This window comes from Musa acuminata, chromosome BXJ2-1 (genome assembly GCF_036884655.1).
Source record: "Musa acuminata AAA Group cultivar baxijiao chromosome BXJ2-1, Cavendish_Baxijiao_AAA, whole genome shotgun sequence".
NCBI classification, from domain to species: Eukaryota; Viridiplantae; Streptophyta; class Magnoliopsida; order Zingiberales; family Musaceae; genus Musa; species Musa acuminata.
Genome location: NC_088338.1, coordinates 29,687,099 through 29,706,155, shown reverse-complemented (window position 1 = coordinate 29,706,155; position 19,057 = coordinate 29,687,099). Strand labels below are relative to the sequence as shown.

The window sequence follows — 19,057 nt, the reverse complement described above, 5'->3', positions numbered from 1 at the left end:
GGCACCCTTGCGGCAAAGAGGCGAACTTAGCTTGGGTTGCCTAAGTCGCGACGCACCCTTGTGCCAATTTCTAAGACTTAGTTGGGATTGCCTAAGCCATGAGGCGCTTTTGTGACATATGCATCCGCAAAGGTTCAGCCTAGTTGTAACCTCGTACATGTCCCGAAGGATCTATAAAACAAAAAGTTGATTAGATTGAAAACGAGCGACGGATAAGTTCCGGCGTCTCGCGAAGAGGGAAGCTTTACAAGCAATTCAGCAAGCACCTTGAGTGCATAAGAGAAAAAAGAGAAAGGAGTAAAACAAGGACTTTGGAAGGTTGAACGAACAACTGCAAGTCCACAAACAACTGCTCACTGGGTGCTAGGCGCGAAGGCAAGTTTCCGTCAAGTCAACATGCGAACTTGTGAAGATTTTTCAACGCCCGACAATATACCGAAGCCCCATCCAGCCCTGTGCCACCCGGGGGGTTCTAAGGTGCTGAGATGGCTGACGTTTTGGGCACTGCAGCGAGCTACAGAAAACAACCCGCAGCACGCGAAAATAGAGCCATTTTGGGGCTTTTTGGCCCGGTGCGGTGAGCGGTCGCACTATTGCGCTGCAACCTATTTGAACATGTATTTTTACAAGCAAAACACAAAACCAAAGTAAAGCAGGCTGCCATGTCTCTGTTCAAGCATGCAAAAGCGACGAACGGTTCGTTGAACGAAGTTGTTGCGAGTGCGCGATGACTGTTCGTGATAGCATGGTCATGAAAGGGGATTAAGGAGGTGGAGAATACAAAGACAAACGCCAAGTACCGAAACAAGGTAGAAGAGCAGAGTCCAGGGAACTTCGTCAGATTGGTATCGACGAGCTTCTTATCAAGATCGTCAAAAGTGAGGGACTTTATGTCAGCAGGAGTGCTTGACCAAGGAATAGAGTAGGCGGTACACAGTGTTTTACCTTTCCTACTCAAAGAAGTAACAAAAATAATGGAGAAGACGGTACAATCTCAAAGGTGACCAAAACTATCAAAGACTTGCTTTAAGTTCGAGCGAAAATTTGCTTTTTTCAGGCAAAACTTCTTGTATTCCAGAAGTTCGATGGCAATGAGGGGTGAATTATAATAGCTAACTCAACACAAGGAGTGTAAAGCAAAGAACAGGCAAAGACCATGATGTATGAAGTACAACCTTCGAGTAGGTGAGCAAAGTTAAAGTAACATTTGCCTTCTCAATTCTTAAGAGAATGGGCGAAATCGAGAAGCCCAGTTCTCTTATTTATCTAGTAGAGGAGTTTTGCACATGTTTAAAGCCCCTTTGAAGAGACTCAGTGGAAGACAACAATTGTCAAATCCTCATTAATGGTGATTGGTTCTACGAAGAGTAGATTGTTCGCTTTATTTTTCCCTACAGAATACTAATTGAAAGCGGAAGTGATATAACCTACTTGGAGGCAACAATTAAGTAGAAGAGAAATCCATGGACAAATTTGAAGGAGGAAAGATCTCAAAAACTTCAAAATCTCGGAGGTGATGCTCGTTAAAACTCCAATAGATATCCACCCAGTTCAAGTGGCACGAGATTTTTGACAGACTAACACACAACAAGAAAGGTCTTTTCTTTCATTTGAGGGATCCGCAAGAATCGACAAAGATCAACACAATTCGATTGACACTACACTAGAGTCAGAGTTACTAGTGAGTTGAAGCAGTGTTAGCGGATCAAAGTTTGACTATTCAACAACAATAGTGGAGAGCAGTTGAGGGAGGTGCGTTGCAACTAAAGCAAAAGAGTGAAGATTCAGGAAAAGCGAGGAGACGCAGAAGGCTTCGATGAGGACATCGAAGGAAGTGGGGGAGAATTCCATGGACAAATCCGTACACAAGGTGTTCGATGTAATGTTTGTGTGTGCCCGTGTCTTTCAATTTGTTCATATTTTACATAGCATGTAAAGGGCTTGCAGTAGGCTTGATAACCCTATTTTGGTTGGCTTTTGTGGTCGTTTTAGTCCTATAAACGATGGTTGTGTGCAGTTATCGCACGAAGGCAAAATTGTCTAAAAATAAGCTATCCAGGTAATCATTTTGGGGGTTTTCTAGCCTTGGAGAATGGTGCGGAGTGTCAGCCAGTACAACACCCTAGAGTTGCTCGAGTGACACATGGCTGGATAGGCCTTTGAGGTATTGTCTAGGGTTGGTTTGTTGTCTTGTTCCATAGTAGTGTCATGTGGACACTTGTGGGGACTTTTGGTCGTAACGGACCACCTTAGATCCATTGTCACGCGATCGTTTGAAGCTTGTAAAGTCTATATTTGTAATTTGCATTGTCTATCAAGTGTTTGCTGAAATATCTGCTTGTGGTATCCTAAGTTAAACGCTTCCTCTAACCCATATTCTTTTTTGTCGGTCCTCAAGAGACCATAAGAGGTTTTGAGGAGGCTGATCCTTTACGGACGGACATACAAGGGTACGACACGGCTTAGGCAAAACCAACTATATTGGATTAGTCATATTGTTCGGTATATGTGTACCATATATTGGTATATCAATACGTAATGGTATTCCGGAGAAGGGTTGAAAATTGGTCGAAATTAAGAAAACCCTATTTTTGGATTTTTTTCCTAAGTTATTGATATAAAAATTATATTTAAATGAAAGGTGTAATTAGCCCTAATACTATTTTAATTACATTAGATACAAAGAAAACCATTAATAAACCAATAAGTTAATAATAACAAAACTAGAACAAGTTGTAATTAGTCCTAAATGCCCCTAATTGGGCATAAACTTGAGAGAGTGGCTCTAATTGGGCCTAAACATAAGAGAATGGCTTTAATCATGCTTAACCTGCCAAAATATTCATTAATAAGTCTCTAATTATATGAAATGATAAATAAAACATAGGAAAAAGCTAAATACCTTAATTAGAGAGAAATTCCATTGGATCCTAAGTTCCAATCTCTCATTTATCCAAATAAAGAGGTCGATTTCCACTAATCACTGATTAGGCTGATTAAACAATTGAGTGTGAGAGAGAGAGCGAGAATGAGAGTGAGTGAGCTAGTGAAAGAGGGGAGGGTGGAGGATCTAAAGGGCCAAAATAGGGTCCAACGGTCAATTGACCATTGGAATTTGGTTTGATGGGAGAGGTGACCGATGCGGTTAAAATCCAATTGTTATAAACCCGTATCGATAGGTAACATTTGAATTTCGAGTGTATCAGCCGATGCATGAGGCATACCGATTGGAACACCCTCCTTAACTGCATGCCTCTGAAAACGGGCTACTCCATATTGTCACGGCCTTAGCTGGAATTGCGTAAGGCGTGAAGCACCCTTGCGGCCAAGACGAGAACTTAGCTTGCGTTGCCTAAGTCGCGCTTCGCTCTTGCGATATTGCTCCGCAAAGATCAGCTCACTTGCAACCTCTCGCAGGTCCCGAAGGACCTGTAAAAGAGAAAGTTGATTAGTTCGAAAGAACGAGCAACGGACAAGTCCCGAAGACTCGTGAAAAGGGGAAGCTTTACAAGCAATTCAGCGAGCATCTTGCGTGCACAAGAGAAAAGAGGGAGAGGGGAAAAACAAGGGCTTTAGAAGGTTGAACGTACAGCTGCAAGCCCACAAACAGTTGCTCACTGAGTCCCGAGCGCGACGACAAGTTCCCGTCAAGGCAACGTGCGAACTTACGAATGAGTGTTCAATGCCCGGTACTATACCGAAGCCCCATCCAGCCCTGTGCCACTCGGGGGGTTCAAAGGGGCTGAGATGTCTGACGTTTTGGTGAGCGGAGGCAGATTCCAGAAATCAACCCGCGGCAAACGAAAACGGAGCTGTTTTGGGGCTGTTTTGCTCGGTTCGGTGAACGGTCGCTTTGTAACGTTGCAGCTTGTTCGAACTTACATTTTTACAAGAAAAATGACTCAAAACCAAGGCAAAACAGGCTGCCAAGTAACTGTACATGTAGACGAGAGCGACGAACGGTTCGTTGAATGGAGTTGATGCGGGTGCGCGATGACTGTTCGTGACATTCTCCCCCACTTAAACTGTCGACGCCCTCGTCGACGCTTGTTGGTAGTTGTTGATGATTTCTTCTTCATGTCGTAGGGCGTCTTCAGGCTCCCAACTGGCTTCAGTTCGGGGAAGCTTTCGCCACTTCACCAAGTACTCTGTCTGCTCAGCTCCGTTGGGTAGCTTTATCTTGCGGTCCGCCAGAATGGTTTCAACTCGCTTCTCGTAGGAGGCTGTGATGGGAGGTAGCCGAGTTGGAACACTTCGGGAAGCATGTTGTGGATCCGAGTGGTAGGCTTTTAGGTTGCTGGCATGAAGAACGTTGTGAATTTTGAACCACGCCGGCAACTGCAACTTGTAAAAGACATTGCCTACCCTGCTGATAATTGGGAAGGGCCCTTCATACTTGCGCACCAATCCTTTGTGGACTTTGTTCCTAAAGAATTGGAGTGATGCTGGTTGGAGCTTTACCAACACCAAATCGCCAACTTTGAACTCTTGCGGTCGCCTTCCCAAGTCTGCCCACTTCTTCATCCTTTTGGCCGCCTTCTCAAAGTAAGCCCGCGCAATATCTGCATTTCGATGCCACTCCTTTGCGAAATGGTAGGCTGACGGACTACTCCTAGTATACCCAATGGCCATGGTGTGCGGAGTCGACGGTTGTTGTCCGGTAATGATCTCGAAGGGGCTCTTGTTGGATGCAGAGCTCCGCTGCAAGTTATAGGAGAATTGGGCAATGTCCAACAACTTCACCCAATCTCGTTGGTTGGCACTCACGTAGTGCCGAAGATATTGCTCCAGGAGCGAGTTTATCCTTTCAGTCTGGCCATCCGTCTGGGGGTGGAGGCTTGTAGAGAAGTATAACTTTGACCCCAACAATTTGAATAGCTCGGTCCAGAATCGTCCTAGGAACCGAGCATCTCGATCACTAATGATATTGTGTGGGACTCCCCAATACTTCACCACATCCTTCATCATCAGCTTGGCTACCTCCTCTGCTGAACAGTGTAGGGGAGCAGCAATGAAAGTTGCATACTTTGAAAACCGATCGACCACCACCGCACCACGAGTATCGATCCGAGTCTCCCTACAAGTGGCAAGCTTGATATGAAATTCAAGGAAATGCTCTCCCACGGCCTTTCTGGTATGGGCAACGACTCCAAAAGTCCCACCGGCTTCCGCTGCTCCACCTTGTCTTGTTGGCAAGTAAGGCATGTTCGAACATATTCCTCCACATCGGTCCCCATCTTCGGCCAGTAGAAGGCCCTCTCCACGAGAGCCAACGTTCTGTGAATACCTAGGTGTCCAGCCCAAAGGGAATCGTAACACTCTTTTAAGAGTTCACGCCTCAAATTGTCCGCTCGAGGAACATAAACCCTATTCCCTTTGGTGTAAACGAGTCCCTCCTGGACCCAAAATCGTCGTGCCTTGCCTTCTTTGATGAGCTGCATTAGGATAACTGCTTGGGGGTCACTATACAGTCCATCCCTGATCCTGGAAAGGAAGTTGGAGTGCAATTGACTTGCTTGGCCTCCACCCTCCAATTGTGCGGTATTCACACGCTTCGCTTTCCGACTCAAAGCATCGGCCACAACATTTGCTTTCCCAGGCTTATACTCCATTGCTATATTAAATTCAGCCAGGAAGTCCTGCCATCGTGCCTGCTTTGGGGAGAGCTTCTTCTAAGTTTGGAAATAGCTCAGAGCGATGTTGTCCGTCCTCAGCACAAATCGCGATCCGAGGAGATAGTGTCGCCAAACTCGTAGACAGTGGATCACCGCTGTCATCTCCTTCTCATGCACTGGATACCGCCGCTCGGTCTCGTTGAGTTTGCAACTCTCGTAGGAAACATTTTGAAGTATATTAATAACGAATGAAACATTTCGGAGCTTATCAATGGCGTATGAAATGTTTCGAAGTATATCAATGACAAAAGGGACATTTCGGAACATATCAATGGCATATAGACCATTTCAGAGCATATCAATAACGAATACGAAACAAAAGCTCAAACGTCGAATTTGACGTTGCATTAATATCATTCGTATCTAAAGCACGTATAGAAACACATAACCAAAGCTCTGGATACCATATCAAACATACAGAAGGTGAAGTGGGACCATAACATAATATGGTACATCCATTTCTGAATGATCACCAAACATAAGTCTCCCACGTCTGGGAGCTCCATCCACCCACATCTGAGTGAAGTCATAAGGGCCGGCAGAGCATCTCAGGCTCTATGCATAACTCCCTTCACCATTTCTGGCAAAGGTTCACAATATCCCACAAACACCAGAGTACAAAAGGATAGTATGAACAATAAATAGCACATATCGGAAGCACACGCGGAACAACAAAATGTACATGTGCCTTTACGAGTCAATGCGAAGTAAGCAATAATCTTTCACAATTGTATTCAGATTTAAAAGGAAATGAAAGCAAGAGCATTCAAGGATTCCAAGCAATCACATATAACTCAATTCAAATAAGAAGGTTAGATGAATTCAATGTCCAAAGGAATGAAACTGGAATAGGCACATATCGAAAGCAAATGCGGAACAATGGGATATACATGTGCCTATATGAGTCAATACGATATAGCATAAACATTACACAATAGTTTTCATGAATGCAAATAATTTTAAGGACGAGAGCATACAAGAATTCAAAGCAGTAATATAAAGCTCAATTGAATAAGAAAGCTAAAGGATATCAATTTCCAAAGGAATGAAACCAGAATATGCGAAATCGACCAAAGCTCGATTTCTGGTAGAATTCAAGAGGCACATTGAATAAATGATTCAAACTATCAATCGTGCTCGAATTTACTCAGAAATGTATCATTGGAAAGATATTTCAACTTACTTTCAGATAGAATAAGTCTCATATGAATCGAAGTTTCCAACAAAGAGTTACAATAGATTTAGTAACCCAAGATCAAAGAACAAATCTCAATTTTACAGAATTCACAAGGTCGGTTTCAACAGAAAACTGGGCAGGCATTTGGACTCTAAATCTTTCAATCCAGGTATCAAAGAAAGATCTACGAGTCTAGTTTCCAATGAAATAAGCTTTGAACAAATCGGAGTTTCCAACATCGACTTATAGGCAGATCAGTATCAAAAGGTCAGAAATTATGATCCCTATTTTGCAGAATCTGTAGGCTCATTTGAAACAGAAGTTTGGGCAAACAAACTTACTTTGAATTCTTAAAATAAGCTATCAAAAGAAAGGTTTATGAGTCTATATTCTGATCAAATAAGTTTTATCCAAATCAGAGGTCAATACGTGAAGTTATAACCATACAAAGGTAGAAAGGTCAGAATCTCAGGAGTTGCACAGATTCGAATCGTTACGTCTAAACAGGAGATATATCAAATACAAGGCTAGAACAATTCAATGTTCCTTATATTCAAAGCAAATGTAGAGATAAAATTGCAGTAAGGGAAGATCAGGACACTTGCAATAGGAAAGATTAGAACAATAATAGGAGAAACGATCGGGAAACTTGCCTTTCAAAGATTTCGATCCGAAGATCCAAAGAAGGTGCCAGCCCAAATCCTTCTACTTTTCCTCCGTGTCCTCTCTCTGTTTCGTTTTGTGCACTCGTTTTCTTTCTTTCTTCGCAACTGCACCATGTGTCGAACATCGAGGCACAGTCACCTGCTCTCTTTTACTCTCATTCCTTCTTTTTTCTTTCCCAAACGCAGCTGCCACAGCCACCGCCACCGCCGCTGCCGCTGCCACAGTCGCAGCCCTTTCCATCGCACTGCCTTCTTCCTCCCCTTCTTTCGCAGACACAGCTGCTGCATACGCAGTCGCTGCCGCCGCGGCCGCAACCCCGTCCGCAGCCCCTTTTTCCGCCCTTTCCTTTCTTTTCTTTCCCAGCTGCAACTGCCGTAGTCGCAGTTGCAGCCATGGCCGCAGCCACCACAACCGCAGCCTCTTCTTCCTCCCCTGCTTATCTTCCTCTCCTTTTTCTCTTCCAGCTGCAGCTGCCATCGCCGCAGCCGCAGCCCCTTCTTCCCCTTCTCTTCTTCCTCTCCTTCCCTTCGTCCTTCCTCTTCCTCTTACCCTGCCACAGCTGCAGCTGCCACAGTCGCAGCCACAGCTGCTTCTTTCCCTTCTCCTCTTCCTTCTCCTTCCTTTCTTCTTCTTCTCTTCTTCCTCACCTTCTCTTCCTCTCCTTCTCTTCCAGCTGCAGCTGCCACCGCCGCAGCCGCAGCTCCTTTCCCTTCTCTTCTTCTCCTCTTCTTCTTCCCTCCTCCTCCTCGGCGTCACACACACCCTCTCCTCTGTTTCCTCTGCAGGAAACAGAGGTATCACAACCTCTTCTCCTGCTTCCTCTTCTTCTTCTCTTCCTCTTCTTCTTCTTCTTCTCCTCTTCGAACGCCCCACACCTCTCCTCTGTTTCCACCTGCGGAAACAGAGGTGTTGCAGCCCTAGCTGCTGCCACCTCTCGCTCCTCTCCCTCTTCCCTCTCTTTTCCCTCTTCTTCTCCTTCTTTCTTCTCCTTCCTTTCTTCTTCTTCTCTTGTTCCTCACCTTCTCTTCCTCTCCTTCTCTTCCAGCTGCAGCTGCCACCGCCGCAGCCGCAGCTCCTCCTTTCCCTTCTCTTCTTCTCCTTCTCTTCTTCTTCCCTCCTCCTCCCCGGCGTCACACACACCCTCTCCTCTGTTTCCTCTACAGGAAACAGAGGTATCACAACCTCTTCTCCTGCTTCCTCTTCCTCTTCTCTTCCTCTTCTTCTTCTTCTCCTCTTCGAACGCCCCACACCTCTCCTCTGTTTCCACCTGCAGGAAACAGAGGTGCTGCAGCCCTAGCTGCTGCCACCTCTCGCTCCTCTCCCTCTTCCCTCTCTTTTCCCTCTTCTTCTCCTTCTCTCCTTCTCCTCTTCCTTTTTCCTCCCCAACGCCACACACCTCCTCGCTGCAGCCTTGCCACAGCTATCCTCCTCTCTTCTTCTTCTTCTTCTTCTTCTTCTTCTTCTTCTTCCTCTTCCCTTCTCCTCCCCAACGCCCCACACATCCTCTCCTCTGTTTCCACCTGCAGGAAACAGAGGTGCTGCAGCCCTAGCTGCAGCTGCTGCCTCTCTCTCTCTCCTCTCCATCTTCACTCTCTTCTTCTTCTTCTTCTTCTTTTCTTCTCTTCTCCCTCTTCTTCCTAATCTCTTCTTTTCCCTCCTCTTCTTCTTTTCTTCTCTTCTCCCTCAACTTCTCTTCTTCTTCTCCCCACGCCCCACCGCTCCTCTCTCTGTTTCTCGAAGAAACAGAGAGAGCGTGGGAGGCGGTAGGATAAAACCGAAATTTTCGGTTTTCTTTATTTTTTTTTCTTTTTGCAACTTAACAGTTTAGTCCTTGAAATTTTTATATTTACATATAGGTCCTCAAATTTACATATAAATCCTTGTTAATAATTTTCAAAAGTGAGGGATATTACACTCTCCCCTCCATAAAAGAAAATTTAGTCCTCTAAATTGATCATAGCTCAATCGATGAAAAGATGAGGATTATGATATCTTTATTTCCTCCTCCTGCTCTCAAATAATTTCATCAATAGAATACAATTATACAATCATCTAAGAGTGACCAAAATATTTTCCTTCTTGATCCTCATTAGATGGTAATCTGACCTTCAATCAATCTTTAAAAATACCTGTGCACCTTGCAGTTAATTAAACAAGTCGTCACTTTAGAGAATACTCGTTTTTTTTTATGGTCACCTGATTCAATTGTCTATAATCAATACAAAACCTCAATGTTCCATCCATCTTTTTAACTAACATCGGAGCACCCCATGATGAAATATTAAGCCAAATAAAATCCTTATTTAATAGTCCTTGTAGTTGTTTTTCTAATTCCGCTTACTCAAATGATATCATTCTGTAGAGAGGCTTAGATTTTAGGATTGTCCCAAGGACCAAATCAAAAGCAAAGTCACGTTTGGAGGTAATCCAAGCAAGTCATCTTGGGATACATTAGGCAAGGAGATAAATCATGTCCAATACTCTCAAAATAAAAGATCGGTTGATCAAATATGCAAAAAGTGATCATTTGTTATATACCAATCCATAGTGGTATGATAGGAAGATAGCTAATCCATACCAAGTATAATATCAAAACTCCAAATCTCTAGGAGAACTAAATCGGCAAAAAGTTCAAGTTCTCCAATAAAATCAGACAAGAGGACCAGATTCAAGTTCGTTATCAAAGAATCTCCAATGATTGTATTTACATATATCACATAATACAGTGGTCTAGGTTGAATACCCAAGTAATAAGCAACATGTTACAAATCAAATCGTAGATAGGACCCATGGTCAAACAAATATTTGCATTCTTTCATAAACATGCATAATACCTTCGATCACTAATTCAGAAGTTTTAGAATCATATTCAGTGATAGCATACACTCTAACATGGGCTGATGATTTATGAGGCAGTGACTCTTTTTTCTTGTTTAAGGGGCAGTCTTTTATTTTATGATCCAACTTTCCACAAGCAAAATAGACTCCAGTCACCCGAAAACACAAACTTGTTTCATAATTTAACTTGCTATTCACATGTGATTGAGTCTTTTGTGGTGACTTCCCATTTTAAATCCAAATGTCTTGATCCTCTTGTTATTACTTTATGATTCATTTCCAATCATATTTTTATTGGTAAACATGTCCGAAGGTGCTGGACATGCTCCTCGAGCGTTTGGCTGTATACGACGATATCGTCTAAGTAGACGACCACGAACTTGTCAAAATACTCCTTGAATAGTTGGTTCATGAGAGTGCAGAACGTGGCTAGAGCGTTGGTTAAGCCGAAAGGCATCACCAAGAACTCAAACGCTCCATACCTGGTCACACAAGTAGTCTTCGCCTCGTCGCCTTCAGCGATGCGCACCTGTCAATACCCCGATCGAAGGTCGATTTTTGAGAAATACTTGGCTTTGCCCAACTGGTCGAACAAGTCCGCAATGAGCGGGATGGGATACTTGTTCTTCACTATCAATTTGTTAAGGGCTCGGTAATCGACGCAGAGTCGGAGGCTCCCATCTTGTTTCTTCTGGAAGAGAACTAGAGTTCCGAAAGGTGTTTTAGAGCTGCGGATGAGACCACCACTTAGCAGTTCGCCTAATTGTTTTTTGAGTTCCGCCAACTCTGGCGGGGACATGCGGTAGGGTGGTCTCGCTGGAGGTTTCACTCCTGGCTCCAGCTCGATGCTGTGATCCATGCCTTTGCGTGGTGGAAGAGTCTTCGGCAATTCGGGTGGCATAACGTCATTGAACTCTTTCAGGACGTTCGCCACCACAGCAGGTTCTTGAATGACCTTCTCGTCGAGTGGCTCTAGCTTCATAGCAGCCACAAATGTTAATTCACCTTTTCGCACCCCTTTCTTCAGTTGTAATGCCGATATGTGTTGGGGCTCCTTGGTTCCTCTCCGAGAGACGGGAACCACACAGGGGTCGTCACCTCCCATCATACATAGGGAGTTCAAGAACGGCATTGGCACCAACTTCGTCGCGTGCATAAACTCCATTCCAAGAATCACTTGGAAGTCATCCAGTGGCACTGCCATCATGTTGGTGTTCCCGCTCCATGTCCCGATTTTGAAGGGGACTCCCTTCGCTAACCCGGAGATTCGCCTGGCCTCCGAGTTCACCGCCTTCATTCGGCTTAGGCTTTTTTCCAAGATCAACCCAAGTCGTTGTGCTTCTCGATTGGCTATGAAGTTGTGGGTAGCGCCCGTGTCCACAATTGCACGGGTCGTTTGGCCATTTAACTTGATGTCCACATACATCGGTTCACTACTTCCTGCTTTTTGTAGCTTTGTCTTCAAGTTCTCCCCCACTTGACCCCACATGGCGTTCAACAAACGCATTGCTCCCATCCGGGGTCCTTGCGACTCCTCGTCGTCGCTGCTGGATTCAGAACTGCTCGAACTAAGAGCAACAGCTTTGCCCTTGTCCGATCGGGGGGGGGCGGGGGGGGGGGGTTGGATGGAAGCCGTCAAAGCGTTGAGTGCCTGTTTTTGTGGGCACTCCCTCACCATGTGCGGTCCTCCGCACAGGAAGCATCCTCCAGGTTTTGAGGCCTTGCCTTTCGGGTTTGGCCCTTTGTGGGAACTCTTCTTCTTTTGTTCGCCCCCGAGCTCCTTCCCTCGAGAATGTTATGGAGTGCGATTGCTTGAAGATTGTTTCCTTCTCCCTGGGTCTTCAGAGGAAACAAAGTCGGTGAGTCTTTCTACAGCAGCAATTGCCCCGACCACATCGGTAACATTCCTTCGATTTAGTTCTTGTTGAGCCCATGGCTTCAAACCATCGAGGAAGCTGAACAACTTGTCCTTCTCGGACATGTCCTGTATATCCAGCATTAGTGCAGAAAATTGTTTCACATAGTCTCGGATGGTGGTACTCTGGTGGAGTTGTCTCAACTTCCTTCTTGCGACGAACTCTGTGTTCTCCGGTAGGAACTGAGTTCTCAACTCCTGCTTCAAGTCCTCCCAAGTGTCAACCCGACACCAACCTTGTTGGATCTCCTCCCAGCGAGTTCGCCACCAAAGTTTTGCATCTCCGTTCAGATACATTGTTGCTATAGAAACTTTGGTATCTTCAGAATCGGGCCTCGTGGCTCGAAAGTATTGTTCCATGTCGAACAGAAAGTTCTCGAGCTCTTTGGCATCTCTGGCCCCTCCATATCCATGAGGCTTGGGTGCCCTTAAATTTTGTGGTGGTGCAACGCGGGTGTTGCTTCCTCCCGCATTTAGTGCTCTAGTGAGTATTGTCACCCTTGAAGTGAGTTCCGCCACAACTTCCTGCAGGTGTTACACAGAGTCCTTGGTGTCATCTGACAGTTGGTCGACTAGGGCCTCGACCTTGTCGATCCTGGACTCCCCTTCCTCTTGCGAGCTCTCTACCTCGACAAGTCTTTGTTAGCCATGGTAGAGTTCCTCCACGCTCGCTTCGAAAACATCTAGGCGGGTTTCCGCCGTTGTGAGTCTCTCCTTGTGACTCTTTTTCCCAGTTAGCTCTCCAGATTGCGCTTCCTCTGCTCGCGGAGAGCAGTGATTTAAAAAGCGCTAGGCGCCAAAAGGCGCCATGGTCCAAAAACGCCCGAGGCGCTCCCCAGAGCGAAGCGAGGCGCTAAAATATAAAAATATATAATATAATTAATAAATATAATTATTTAAAATTTTAAATAAAAATATGCTAATAAATTAAGAAAATCTATTAATAGTATTGGAAATTATCATTTCAAATAAAGTTAATATTAATAGTATACTATATACTGAGCTTGCTGACTGAGAAACGAGGAAGCAGCGGCGAGTGGTGGCAGCGGCAGCGGCAAGCGGCGATAGCGGCAGCGGCGAGCAACGACAGCGGCAGCGGGAAAGGGAGCGGGAGTGACGAGCAGCGGGAGGTGCGAGCGGTGACAGCGACAACGTTTGCGAGCAGCGACAGCGGCGAGCAGCGGCAGTGGGAGCAGGAGCGGCGAGCAGCGGGAGGCTTGAGCGGCGACAGAGGCAGCATTTGCGAGTAGCGACAGCGGCGAGCAGCGGCAGTGGGAGCAGGAGCGGCGAGCAGCGGGAGGCGCGAGCGGCGACAGAGGCAGCATTTGCGAGTAGCGATAGCGGCGAGCAGTGATAGCGATGAGCAGCGGCAGCAGGAGCGGCGAGCAGCGAGAGGCGCGAGCGACGACAGAGGCAGCGTTTGCGAGCAGCGACAGCGGCGAGCGGCGATAGGAGCGACGAGCAGCGGGAGGCGCGAGCGGCGACAGAGGCAGCGTTTGCGAGTAGCGACAACCGCGAGTGGCGACAACGGCAGCGTTTGCGAGCAGCGACAACGGCGAGCAGCGAGAACGGGATCGGGAGTGGCAGCGGCGGCGGGTTAGGGTTGGGTAAGGGTTATATCGGTTTAGTTGGTTCGATTGAACCAACTAACCAACCGAACCAGGACCGAACCAGACCTAAAATCCTGGTTCGGTCACCTTGGTTTACCCAGGCGCTCGCCCGAAGCGCCCAGCGCCTGGGCTCGGGCGAGCGCCCAAGCGGCGCCTGTTTGAAGAGCGCCGCTTGGAAGATTAGCGAGGTGCTCGGGCCTCGCCTCGCCTCGCCTCGTCCGAGCGCCTAGGCGAGCGCCTGAGCACCTTTTTCAATCACTGGCGGAGAGTAGCCAACTTTTTCAATCACTTGAGCGGCTCCAACAGCATGAGAGCGAGTGTGCACATGCAGCCCACCTGCGGCTGCTTGGGGCAAGGGTCCGGCTTGCCCCGTCTTGCTTGATTTGCCACGATGCTTTGCCATGGCGAAGTTGCGAAGTTCCTTCGCTGCTCGCTCAAAGTGCTTGCCCGCTCTGATACCACAATGTCACGGCCTTAGCTAGAATTGCCTAAGGCGTGAGGCACCCTTGCGGCCAAGACGCGAACTTAGCTTGCGTTGCCTAAGTCGCGCTTCGCCCTTGTGATATTGCTCCGTAAAGATCAGCCCACTTGCAACCTCTCGCAGGTCCCGAAGGACCTGTAAAAGAGAAAGTTGATTAGTTCGAAAGAACGAGCAACGGACAAGTCCCGAAGTCTCGCGAAAAGGGGAAGCTTTACAAGCAATTCAGCGAGCACCTTGCGTGCACAAGAGAAAAGAGGGAGAGGGGAAAAACAAGGGCTTTAGAAGGTTGAACGAACAGCTGCAAGCCCATAAACAGCTGCTCACCGAGTCCCGGACGCGACAACAAGTTCCCGTCAAGGCAACGTACGAACTTGCGAATGAGTGTTCAACGCCCGGTACTATACCGAAGCCCCATCCAGCCCTGTGCCACTCGGGGGGTTCAAAGGGGTTGAGATGGTTGTCGTTTTGGCGAGCGGAGGCAGATTCCAGAAATCAGCCCGCGGCACACGAAAACGAAGTTGTTTTGGGGCTGTTTTGCTTGGTTCGGTGAGCGGTCGCTTTGTAACGCTGCAGCTTGTTCAAACTTACATTTTTACAAGCAAAATGACTCAAAACCAAGGCAAAAACAAGTTGCCAAGTAACTGTACATGTAGACGAGAGCGACGAACGGTTCGTTGAACGGAGTTGATGTGGGTGCGCGATGACCGTTCGTGACAATATATTGGTCAGTTGGCAGACCGGGACTGGTGCATGCTGCCTAGTGATTTAAAAAGCGCTAGGCGCCAAAAAGCGCCAAGATCCAAAAACGCCCGAGGCGCTAGGCGCTAGCCCGAGCGAAGCGAGGCGCTAAAATATAAAAATATATAATATAATTAATAAATATAATTATTTAAAATTTAAAATTAAAATATGTTATTAAATTAAGAAAATCTAAGATACAAAATCACAATGTCACATTAACAAAAAGTTTCAAAATTCAAAACAATAAAATTTTATATCAAAGTCATTCATCGTAATCAATATTATCGTTATTTTCACATAAATCATCTTAATTGAATCTTTTTTTGTTGCCATTGGAGACTCTATTGAGTTGTTCTATACACTTGCCATTTATCTTGAAACCTAACAATAATTTCAAATAAATGAAAATTAACAGTATTAAAATTAAAATAATATATTATTAATCTATTAATAGTATTAAAAATTAATAATTTTAAATAAACCTAATAATATTAATAGTATACAGTAAACTATTAACAGTATACTATATATTGTTAACAGAAGGAGAACAAGGAAGTGTAAGGGGGTGCTGAACCTGTTGACTGAGAAAAGAGGAAACGGTAGTGGTCAGAGTGTAAGGAGGCAGCGGCAACGGCGAGTGGCGATAGCGGCAGCGTTTGCGAGCAGCGACAGTAGCGAGCAGCGGGAGGCACGAGCGGCGACAACGGCAGCGTTTGCGAGCAGCAACATCGGCAAGCAGCGGGATTAGGATCGGGAGCGGCAACGACAACGAGGGTTAGGGTTGGGTTGTCACTGATATCGGTTTTAGTTGGTTCGATTGAACCAACTAACCACCGGAGACCGAATCAGGACCGAACCATGTTAGGATTGGAGCGGCACTAAGAGGGGGGGGGGGTGAATTAGTGCAGCGGATTAAAACTTCGGTTTTAGAAAAATCTTTCGTACGATAAGAACGGAACTTGAAAAGTTTAACTTGAAAGCGTATTCTTAAAGTTGCGCAGCAAGGGTAATAAGGAACTAAAGCAGTAAGAAGATTTGCAGTAATGTAAATGACAATAATGAAATGCAAACCAGAGATTACGCCGATTTTAGAGTGGTTCGGTCAAATGACCTACTCCACTTGCGAGGCCCCTCTTCGATGAGGCTCCCACCTTCCACTAGCAAGTCTCTTGAAATGGAAGGGTAAACACCCCTCTTACAACCTTTTACAAGCAGCTCAACCTCTTACAAATTTTCAATAAGAAAGGAGGAGGAGAACTCTCTAGCAAATTGAAAACAAGACTTGCTAAGACTTTCTAAGACTTTTCTCTCAATCAAAATGCTTCTCAAAAGTTGTAACCTCAGCTGAGATTTGAGGGGTATTTATAGGCCTCAAGAGGATTTAAATTTTGGGCTTCAAAATTTGAATTATCTTAGGGTTCCCAGTGCTGGAGGTGCCACCGCCCAGCCAGGCGGTGCCACCGCCCAGCGCTCGGGTGCTGGACGGTGCAACCGCCCAGCGCTCGGGTGCTGGACGGTGCAACCGCCCAGTCAAGGAGGTGTCACCGCCCAGCTCTCGGGTGCTGGGCGGTTTCACCGCCCAGCCAGGCGGTTTCACCGCCTGGCTCTCCGATTCATTGGTTTGGCTTAATTTTAGCCCAAACCAAATCTGACTTTGGGCCCAGTTTGCCCCTAACCAGGATATAGGATTATCTCTTAATCCTAATCCTAATTACAAGTGAACTACATAACAAAAACACATCCTAAGCAAGCTTTCAACCGCGAATGTCGAGTCTTGTTTCGGCGAGCTTTCCGACGAGCTTCTTCCGACGGACTCCCATCAAGCTCCCGATCTTGTGATGACTTTAACGAGTAGCCGAGCCTTCTCAGTGATCTCCGTGAACCTCCGACGATCTCTTCGGCGAACTTCCGAAAATTCCGATAGGTTCCCGATTTCTTCTCGGTTGGTTCCGGCAGCATCTCCGATGATTCTTCGGACTCTTAAACGTCCATCGATCTTGACTCCGGTATTCTTGCTTTGTGTTTTCTGGTTATCGTAGTTAATCCTGCACACTTAGCTCAATAATATGGATTAGATCAATTAACCCATCAATTGATTTCATCATCAAAATCCGAGATTCAACAAACCAGACCTAAAATCCTGGTTCGGTCGCCTTGGTTAACCCAGGTGCTCGCTCGAAGCGCCCAGCGCCTGGGCTCGGGCGAGCGCCCAGGCGCCTCTTTGAAGCGCGCCGCCTAGAAGATTAGCGAGGCGCTCGGGCCTCGCCTCGCCTCGCCCGAGCGCCTAGGCGAGCGCCCGAGAGCCTTTTTAAATCGCTGATGCTGCCCATTTCATACCATATTGGGTGGTGCAACAGTCCTTGGTTTGGATAATGTTTTCAATGTTGGATGAGTATGAAACTAAGATACCAACTAATATACCAACTTGTACCACCTGATATCACTAAAAATGAACAAAAACAATAACTTGAGCGGAATAGCAAGTGGTACCAAGTTTTATAGGTTGTCATTGGTGCTTGGTCAGATTGCAAAATGTCAGAAAGACACTATGGACCTTCCATCTTGTATTTTAAACCATAAATTTAAAAGCAATGAGGTTAAAGTTTAAATCAATATATGACTGGATTTTCAAGTTATCTGGATTGCATAAGCGCCTGCAAAAATATACATCTTTATATAACTGCATATGTCACGTATGTAGTTAGACTCCATATTTGACTTGCATAAGCCTTATGCAATGAATTTATATAGCAGCATATGCATATGCTGCAATATAAGCAGCTGCCTAGACTGCTTTTAAAAACTGAGTACTAGGTTCAAATGGTTATCAACGGTAACTTATCATAAAGTTGCAACTTTCGACTACATGTGAATTGTGACTTCAGGAGTCAAAGAACCCTGAACTAGAGTTATTTTTTCAATTTTTGGCTTATTTTTTAGCACCATTTCCAAAATTCAGTACTTATAGGGCCCTCTTGATTTTTATTATTCTAGAAGACCTAATGTTACTAATATGTTCTTAATTTTGTTAGGCAGTATGTTTCTCATGAATCCATTTGTTTCTCTACATATAACCTCATTGTTCAGTACTTTTCGTTCAACTTGTATCGAACTAATAATTTGTCCTGAGTATACAAAAGAGAAAATTTCAGGTCTTTGTCAGGAGTCTTTGTTTATAGCTAGAAACCAACTACATTAATCATATACTCTTGACATTTGGAACAATATCACTAGTATACAACATACACCATGGAAGTTTATATTGTATATGTCTTGTAAGTTCATCTGTTAGTGTGCAAAGATAAAAACTGAAATCGAAGAGTAGATACAAGTTTATAGTGAGAGGCTAAAAACCCACACAATCCTCACAATAGTCGCAACTCCATTGTACATGTCTAATTTTGCATCACTATAGCTGCTAGAGAGACCCACTCATGTAACAAATCCTCATTTCTTTTATTGAAGTGAATATTGACAATAATGTATTAGAAGATATAGCAAACTCTAAAACCTTAACTTCACGACATTTTTGTCTCTATAAATATGACCTTTATGCACTACTTTAAATTTGTATTGCCCTTTCCTTTTGTCACCATGTGAATCTTCTGGGGTTATATCCTTTTCACTTATGGTACTCATTAAATAATTCCATTGATGTTTTATTACAATTTCTCATATTCTTGTCCTATTTGAGGGGCACAAGCACTGATCAGACTAGATATCATTTTCTACATCTATAACACTTTTATTTCATTCTTGTCTATGGCTGCAGAATTTTATTTTATTCTTTTTTTCATGTATTACAAGGTTTATATCTGCTGTTGTCAATCTCCCTAGATCATGTCGTCCATCCATTTACCATTTACTTGTAAAAAAATGAGTAGTCTCTTCATAATCATTCTATAAACAAACTCTTAACTGTTTCCCCAAATTGTTCTTATATTCTAATATGAT

General features: G+C 45.1%; 1 protein-coding gene across 1 annotated transcript in view; it reads left to right on the top strand.

Moving 5' to 3' along the window:
- LOC135599088 (ABC transporter A family member 1-like) overlaps positions 1 to 19,057 on the top strand; it is a 78,437-nt gene that overhangs the window by 27,285 nt on the left and 32,095 nt on the right. The gene's annotated exons all lie outside the window — the stretch shown is intronic.